The sequence below is a fragment of the Zonotrichia albicollis genome, chromosome Z (genome assembly GCF_047830755.1).
Source record: "Zonotrichia albicollis isolate bZonAlb1 chromosome Z, bZonAlb1.hap1, whole genome shotgun sequence".
NCBI lineage: Eukaryota > Metazoa > Chordata > Aves > Passeriformes > Passerellidae > Zonotrichia > Zonotrichia albicollis.
Genome location: NC_133860.1, coordinates 60682672 through 60691344, shown reverse-complemented (window position 1 = coordinate 60691344; position 8673 = coordinate 60682672).

The following is an 8673-nucleotide window of genomic DNA, read 5'->3' as shown; positions in this document are numbered from 1 at the left end:
TTCTTATTTCTCATCTTTAAATTAATTTGCCCCCAAAGAGGCAGGTGTGTGAAACAACATGGAGAGGTTTCACTAGTTTGGCAAGAAGAAAACACCTGCCTTTGCCTCTTTAACCTGGTTTTCCATGACATGTCAGCAGACCTAAAGCTAGCATAAAAAGGCCTGGAGGAGAGGCAAAGGTCTGTGACTTTGGGTACTGTTGTGGAGGTCACGTCCTTTTTTTCACAGTCCGTGTCCCAGACGAATGTAACAATACTGTTGGGGGAGAAAGGGCCTGCTTGTACAGGTTATGTCTGTGTTATTTTAGTCTACTTACTGTACAAGTAATTGTGCCTTGTCTTATTCATCTTGTAGTGCTCAGTTTTAGAACCCTCCTCCCTTATATGAGGAGACTGATACCTATGTATGTGATTTGCATGTTTCTGTATGCACTCACAAACACATACATGAAAAGATTTGATAGCCCTTATTGTCATCTTGTCATAGGTCAGGCTTGATAGGGTTGAGAAGTTACTTTCTACTGGTTTTTACAGTGAAACAGTAGTAGTTTTTAGGCTTTGTATCTGAAATGGGAAATCTGGGATCTGAAGAATACATCTGCAGGGACCAATACTGCTCCAATTTTTATGCTTCTCACAGCAGGAATTTTCATCAGAAATCACTCCTTAAAGTCACTCCCAGGAGATACGGTGCAATGCTACAATTCTCTGATGAATTACATACAGCATCACTGGCTACAAAATATTTCACATGGAATGTATTTTCTGAGCAATAATTATCTGGCAGACATGCACTATCCAGAATAAAGTTGGGGAAAATTTGCTGGTGCCCTCAACAAGATAGGAAAGAGTATAGAAAATTGCTGGAAGTTTATAAATCACTGTAATAATTGTTGTGTGTACTTGTGTTTGATATCGTACACTTCTACAACATAAAGAAAAAAGACAGCTCGATTGCCTTTAGCTTGTCCTAGAAGAAGCTCTGAAAAGTATGATTACGTGATTAATAAAATGCCTGGATTATGGTGCATGATCTTGTGTGCTGGCATGTTTACATACAGGTAATACTTGAATGTTTTGAGCCATCAGGTGAGACTTAGGTCTTGAGGCTCTGACACTGGGCAGCTTGTCAGTGCTGAACTCAGCTGAAAGTGTGAGCTATGTCTGTGGGTTTCCTGCTCCACAGCACAAACTGGACACTGCCTAAGTGTAGGGCTAGTGCTCTTGCAGGGGCACAAGGACAAAGCCAAACACCTCCTGCTGCCACATGCGGGTTTCTCATGCAACTGTAATGATCGTGTTTGAAGCTGGCTTAACCAGATGCTGACACTGGCAGCTGTGTTTGATAAAATTACACTTCAACACCCAAAACGCTAAAGGAATTTGCATAAGGAAACACAGAAGACAAAACCAATCAGTTCTGGTCATGCAAAATGTGTTCAAGACACTTTCTTAGCTTTGGGTTAAGCTTCTGATGGAATTGCACTGAAAAGGGGGATTGTGCCTTGGTCTCCGGAACATGTTCTCTTTCCTATCAAAATTAGAAAATTTTTGGTAAATGAGATAAGCTTGTAGATCTGGTTGAAAACTGTGCCTTCAAGAAAGAAATATTGGCCTTCAGTAAGATCAGAGAGTTGATGTCTCATGGCTGAGGGACCCCTACAAACATGCAAACATATAGCAAGCTTGAGCAGCTGGATAGCACAGGGGAAGCAGATTTGCTTCTTTTAACAGCAACAGGGCGTAAAATAGATTTGGATTGAAAAGGTAAGATCTGGATTGGAAAAGGTCTTAAAGAAGCCACAGACATTTTATACCTCTGCATTTCCTTGAGAATTTCCAATTGGATGTGACTCTCATTAATTAAATGCTTTTTGGTTTGGGCTGTTTTTACTTTCAGTTATAGCTAGGGACATTTGCAGACTGGCTTCAAGTCCTCTAAGGTACCAGTAGTCTTTATGGAAATTTTCACTAACTGGTACTGCTGCATGCTCATTATTGAAGGAAAACAAAGGAGGAAAAACAAATGAAAATTAGATCAAGGCCCTCTCAGCAGCTGTCACAGCTCACACTCCCATTTAAAATTATCTGAGCATATATTTTTGTGTAGCTGATGTCTTGCTTTATGACCTTTGCCTGCCTGGTCCCAGAGAGTTATTATGGATATCTATCACATAAAATTTCTTCATTTTCCTTGTGGTGAACAGCATTGAACAAAAATAACCTTGTCTCTGCCTTAGTAACAATATGAACCAGTTTTTCTTTTTTTCACTGTAGACAAGCTTGTTAAAAACATTAAGTTTTATATTATTAGCACGTTTTTGGTACCTAAAATGCCTTGGGAAAGGAAGGATTTCATGGCTTTCTAAAAGCTGTACTCAGAACAGTTGTCAAAAGTAAACTGATTCATAATCAATGTTGGCATGCTTGAGGCAAAGGAAGTATGTGGGCAGAGGAGTAAAATAAGCACATTAAAGGAAATAACAGCTGCCTCCATATATAGAAGTTGCTGGTAATATATACCAATAATATGAAATTTAGATCAATTATAAAAATGAAATGTATTACTCTGACAACTGATACATTATTCTTTTTTTCCTCCTTTTCTCCCTTCCCAGCATAAGGTACCCAAATAAGGCCTAGATTGTGCTATGGAGATATTCCAACTATTGCCACTTGTGAAAAAAACTAGAGGCATCTAGACAGAAGGACAAAGCCTTTGCACCTCTGAATCTTGTATCCCTTATGTTTTTGGTGTCTAATTTAGTGGTGGAATTGAGTTTGTACCCTGGGATTTCTCATCACTGCTTCAGATAAACTATGAGCTAAGAAATGGGGCTCATAAAGTCCATCGTTAATAAGCTCTCAGCACAGAATTACACAAGGAGAAATCTAGTGCCAAGGTGAGCCTATTCCTTTCAGCTAGGTGACTTTCTCTCTTTTACTGGCCCTCCAAGGAACTAGCTATCTCTCCTGACTCCTTTCCATAAAACAGCCCTCTTGTGAACCATTGGTTTTTTGGTTTAAAAAACTGGTGAAATTTAGATGTATCTTTTATTCAACAGCTGTTACTCCCCTAGTGTTGCAGCACAATGTTATAACATAGCTCACAACAGCGGAAACTAATTGCTAGTGTCAGGAAGACTGGCAGTATTTTAGCAAAAGGGAACTGTACCATCAGTTAAACAGCTCTTGAGAAAGAGCCTTGGGAGCAAAAAGGAGAGGAAAAGAAAAGAAAAGAAAAGAAAAGAAAAGAAAAGAAAAGAAAAGAAAAGAAAAGAAAAGAAAAGAAAAGAAAAGAAAAGAAAAGAAAAGAAAAGAAAAGAAAAGAAAAGAAAAGAAAAGAAAAGAAAAGAAAAGAAAAGAAAAGAAAAGAAAAGAAAAGAAAAGAAAAGAAAAGAAAAGAAAAGAAAAGAAAAGAAAAGAAAAGAAAAGAAAAGAAAAGAAAAGAAAAGAAAAGAAAAGGAGAAGAGAAAAGAGAAGAGTCAGGAAAACAAGTCAGATTGGCAGAGTGACAACTACCCCTTTTCAAGATCATTTTCCAGTTTTCCCAAATGCTCCATACATTTATTGACTTCAGAAAATCTTCAAACTGAGAGTAATATTGTATACATACTAAAAATTATGTTAATTTTCAAGATGCACAAAAAACAAAAAGGCTGGACAATTGTAATAGATTAAAACCCTTGGGAGGGGGAAAAATTGCTAATGTTTTTACTTTGGAGTTTCTAAATGATTCTCTGTCAGATTAGTATAGGAATAGGACTCTGCTAACAAATTTACCTGTCAAATAACCCCTAGACCTACAAACCTATGAGGTAAATTCTGCAATAAAGTGATTGTAGGCCTCCACTATAGTATTGACCTGCAAAGTAGCCATGGTCAGCCAGCTGCACAAACTCCCAGCTCCGACCAGGGTTATGTCTGTCCCCCCTACTGTGCCAAGCCCATCAAGGCCTGGGCAGTAACACCTGGCTCTTGAGAGATGTTCTGTATTCACGAGTTGCAAAAATTCCTCGGTAGTAAAATGTAGCTGGCAAGCTTGGAAAGTGTTGCCATTCTCCTTTGACAGGTGGAATAACAGGTGTGGAGAGGTTAAGTGGTTTATTGAAGGTGTCAGATAAAGTTGGTGGCAGAGCTGAGAGTATTTCAAGAAGACTAATTCTCATGACCTCAATCTAAGTGACTGTCTTTGGAAGGCATCTCATTATTCACACATGGTTTTTTTGCATAATAGAGATGCTTAATTACAGGAAAGGAGAACTATAAGAAATGGTAAATTATGAGAACAAGGCTAAAAACATTAATAAAACAGAGGAGGACATTGAGCGCTGAGAGACTGCTATAGTGAATAAACTAGGAGCATGAACACTACTAGTTCTGGCTTCTGCAAATAGAATTTGTTAAATTAAAAACTTGCACAAGTGATCTTTTGCTGCATTTTCAGATATGGGCCTAATTTCCCCAGGGCTGTCCTCCATGTATTCATGTTTTAAATCATATAAACTATGACTTCCTGAAAATAAAAATAGCTTTGTTAAACTTAGACTTTTAATAAAGTAGGCCAGCTTACATGAGGCAGGAAAACTATTTCTTTGCATAATAAAAGCTTCTGGCTAGTAACAAGACATTTTAAGACTTAAAACATTTGCAACATCCTGAGCCTCCTCTCATGTTCACCAGTTCATCTCTGAATGGAGTGAATGCTTCTTCTCTCCACAATTAATTTTCTCCTCATACTGAAGTCCAAAACAAAAATAAAACCCTAAACTCTTAATCTGAATTGTTCTATCAGACAGAGAAGTGAAAAAGCATAGAGCAATATCAACATTTTGTATTTTCTTCTCCATGCACAGCAGTACATCAATTTACATTCAAATTTGTGAACAGTCTTACTGAAGGCTATTCCCATACTATTCCCATACTAGGGGATAAAGAAGAAAAATATGCATTTTTAGTTTGTGAGGCAGATTGCCATTCTGGAGTTATCCACAGGCAATCTGTAAGGCAAAACTGCATCTTCTGGAGGTGGACTACCAGGTCATGTCATGTCAGCAGCATTTAACTGCTGGGCTGCCTGCACTCCCTTCAGAACAGGCACAAAGTGGGTGAGTGCGAGCAGCACAAAGCTAGAGGAGCACAGCGACAGGCAGTGTCAGACACGAGCGGCTTAGCACTTTCAGACATGTTAAATGAATGAGACAACTTGTCTGTATGAAGTTTGACATGGATGTGTGAAGGGCCAAGGCCTTAGCAATGTATTAGAGCTATCGCAATTATATTTTCAGGGAAAATCTAAAAGAGAAAGCTAAATCCTACAAATATCTCCTGAGAGTCAAAGATAAGCAATGTACTATACCATCTTTCTGAGTTTGTTTGCAGGCCTGAATCACAGAGACTTGCTTGCATTGCATTTTGTCTGTTTACAGTACGTGTTTCAAGCAAGTTAGGGAATTTGGTTTTTATTCTTTTTCTCTGGTTAACAGATATGGGGACCCTTTGCATCATCAAAGAATGGATGTTCATGCAGTCTAACACAGTAAAAATCACAAGCCAAGGAAATTATTCCCTTGCTGAAGAGGATCCTGAGGAAAGGGTCCTTCTTCCATGGGCACTTTCATTCCTCCTGGCCAGTAGCTCTCTTTTTTTCATTTCTGCATTGCTGCAAGAGGTTTATAACTGTTGGCAATTGCAAACCCACTTCACCAAAGACAGCAGAGAGAAGTGACAACTGGGAAAGATGTGTAGGAGAAGCAGCAGCTAAGAACACAGCTTTCTATAGCACCCTGCTGCCAGCCTGAGGAGACATTACAGAGCTATTCACAACATTTTCTGTAGTAGTTATTTTATCCGGGATAATAGAAGCACAAAATGATAAAAAGGAAGCTTACAGAATTAGCAGCCTTGCAGTATCGGCATATTGTGACTATATAAAGACAGCAATCACTGAAGTTGCTTCAGTTTTTTCTCTCCAGATAGCAGCATTGGCAGTGACTCAAAAATACAATATGAATTGCAGCAGAACCACTGATCCAAAAGGGAATAAACAAGAACAATGGGGATGCTTTTAATCAACCACTTGCTCTTTTACAGGCAGTTTTAAAAGGTTATTTTTATGATTACTTTGTATTTCTACACTGTTATTTGCAAATGTGCTCCTGCCAGTACATACTCAGTTTGGAAGGAACATCTCTATTTTTTTATATCCTCACAGCAGTATGGGGTTGTTGAAGCCTCATGGAAATGGTTCTTTCCTCTGTCAACCATGCATGCATGCATGCACGTGGATTTGATCTAAATATTTATTAATTCTCCATAGAGAATATAAATACAACAATCAAACAGTCCTTGTATGGCCAGAGTCTGACAGACTAAAATTTCTGAGCAATATTGAAGTGAAATGTTCTATAGCATAGCTGTTCAATTTACATCTTTTATTGTACATCAGTGAATTCAAGTGGCCTAAGTCAGTTTTTAGGGCACTCTACTATATTTTGAGATCTCTGTATCATAACAGGTTTATCTGAAACTTAAACAAGTATATTAAAATAGGTTTATTTTTGTACTGACAAATGAGGATCCAGCACTAGTCGTCTTTTTCAAACATTTTCGGAAACTGATTCTGTCTTGTTCCTGGATTATAAACTTACATGTTTAATGCAGAGGTAGTTTAGGGAAGGGAGGGATGAATTTTATAGCTTCAAGAGGAGGGTTTGGGGTTGTGTGTGTATGTGTTTGTATTCTTTTTAAGTCTCATCTGAGAGAACTAGTAGTAGGAAATTGGTAAAGGAAGACCAGAGCATATTTAGTTATTGTGTTCCTGCACCAGATTGTCTGGGCATAATAAATGGACAATAAAATAAATATAACCCCATGTCTCTCAATTTGATACTTTGAAAGTCCCCCACTCTCTTTTTGCCTAAGGTAGATCACTATTCTGCTATTAAAGTTCCTTTAATACTACTTAAGCTTAACCCAGGTCCCACTGAAGTAAATGAGAATTGTTAAATTTATTTCACTGGGGACAGAAATAGGCCTTTAGGATATATCCTTCCATTCCTACTTATTTCCTTTTATTTCATCACATTATGTCATCATAAGTACATCTGCCTTCTTGAAGAAGTGGCATGGGAGATAAAGAATTTCATTTCCCAGGAAAGGTCATATTATTTTCCAAACCTAGAATGAGCTGGGGGAAAAAACTTGGAGGAGCCCTCCAAATCTGTCCTGTAACCCAAATTACAAATTAGTACTTGTTTTTGTTTGAATATCCATTAACACATGCCTAGATATTAAATGTGATTTGCCCTTGCAAATATCTTATAAAGTCTCTTGCAATACCAATCTGTAAACTTTTGCTAGAGGTTAGAAATATTTTTTTGTCAAAAAATTCCAACCTTTTCTGAGTGGTGTGAATCTGCTGGTGTAACATTACATGGAAAGCTCTGGCAACTATGTGGAACAGGTTTGAGCAGCACTGGTTGCCAGCAACATGTCTTTGCTGTTGCTCCCACTCGTTTTCCACATTACTGAAGTTGCTCTAGCACTGGCAGCATTCCGGTTAAAAAACATCTTTAAACAAAAGCTCAGTGCCTGAGAGGATTTAAATAGTTTTTAAACATGATCCTACTCAGCATGGGTAAATTGGGCTATTTTCCAGCAAGATTGGGATTTAAACAGAGATCTGGCTATCCGCACTTGAAGTGCCATGGGGACAGGGCCTCAAAATGAAACTACAATATATAACAGGCTGCTGATAAATCTGTGAACCCTGGGGGTGGCAGTTATGAAGCAGAATATCATTCCCAGTCTTACTCCCACAACTCCCTTGCTTTTGGTGTCCTACACATTCTCTTCTACCCAATAAAGTCCATAACAGCCATAACAGTGTGATACTCCTTGATGTTTTGAATTCCTTGCTCCTGGACAGGGCAATGCACTGTGTCAACAACGAGGATGACACAGCCAGTTCTGGTTTTGTCCCACAGGTGGGCTGCAACACCCTTGATGAAGCAAGTGGTGATTAACTTGTTTCCAAGTGTGTATTTGGGTTAGAGACACAAAAACCAACGGGGAAGCAATCACATGGCGGAGACAAAGCACCAGAGTACATACCTGCCAAAATGACACATCCTTATATCCTCCAGGACACAGTCCTATTTAGATATCATTGCCACGGGCAGCTCAGCTGTGGCTGATTGAGGAAAAGACCTTTTCCACTTTCAGTCTTGTATTCAGCACAGAAATCTTTGGAATGCTTTCCTAAATATATAAATGAGTGGGATATTTTATATAGTTGTTCTCTGCTGCTGTCCTGAACATTTTCATTATAACTCTTCTTATTTATTTTTGTTTGGTTTTGATTTCGTATGTGCACTCTAATCAGTCTCTCTGTTAGGGATTTTTAAACTGGAACACAATTCATCAAGAATTTGCTCAGACTGGTTTTGGGAGATTTAAAAAAGTATCATTTGTGCTATTTAGCAATGGATAGCCTGTCAAACTGTTGAACCTGGTTTGATAGAATACCTAACTGGTTCATACACTAGTGTACTATGTTTACAAAATGAACCATATAGGATTGAATAGCTGAAATCTACTCAGACACAATAAAAATTCTATTGCTTTTTAATATGAGATGTTCCTGAAGTTGCTGTAAATTTCAATGGGAGTT